This window comes from Lolium rigidum, chromosome 3 (genome assembly GCF_022539505.1).
Source record: "Lolium rigidum isolate FL_2022 chromosome 3, APGP_CSIRO_Lrig_0.1, whole genome shotgun sequence".
Lineage (NCBI taxonomy): Eukaryota > Viridiplantae > Streptophyta > Magnoliopsida > Poales > Poaceae > Lolium > Lolium rigidum.
The window spans coordinates 329,229,612-329,230,148 of record NC_061510.1 but is presented as its reverse complement, the minus strand read 5'-3'; positions in this window follow the sequence as shown (position 1 = coordinate 329,230,148).

Genomic DNA, 537 nt, shown 5'->3' with positions numbered 1-537 from the left:
TTGTTAGTACTAGGATGCAATAGTGTATCTTCATCCTTCTAGCCACTTCATAGCATGTGTCTTCAATAATATCCTCGGCGACTGATGGTGTCCAATTCTTGACCTCACATCCATCATACCATGTCACAGACCAATCGACATAGGACCTATTGCTACCAGTTCCAACAAAGAAACCACCATGGTGAACTGCAACTGAAAAATACTCTTTTCCTGGCCCTACATTGCAACAATCATCTACCCAGTCCATGTGCAACACTAAATATCAGAGCACACTAATAGATCAGCCAAAAAAGCTTGATTCAACAAAGAATAGCACATAAAGTTTCAGTTAACTGAACCCTAAACCATACCCTAACCAGTGCTTAGTCCATGCATAAATTCCTCTTCCAAAACATGGGTGGACCAACTAAATTACATAGCAAAACAACCCTTTTGCGATGATTGTACAACCGAAAACACCAAAAAGCATGCAATTTGGGGAGAATTTCATCGGGTTACCATAGTTCGGAGGTGGCACGCCTTCTGTCATGCGCGTCG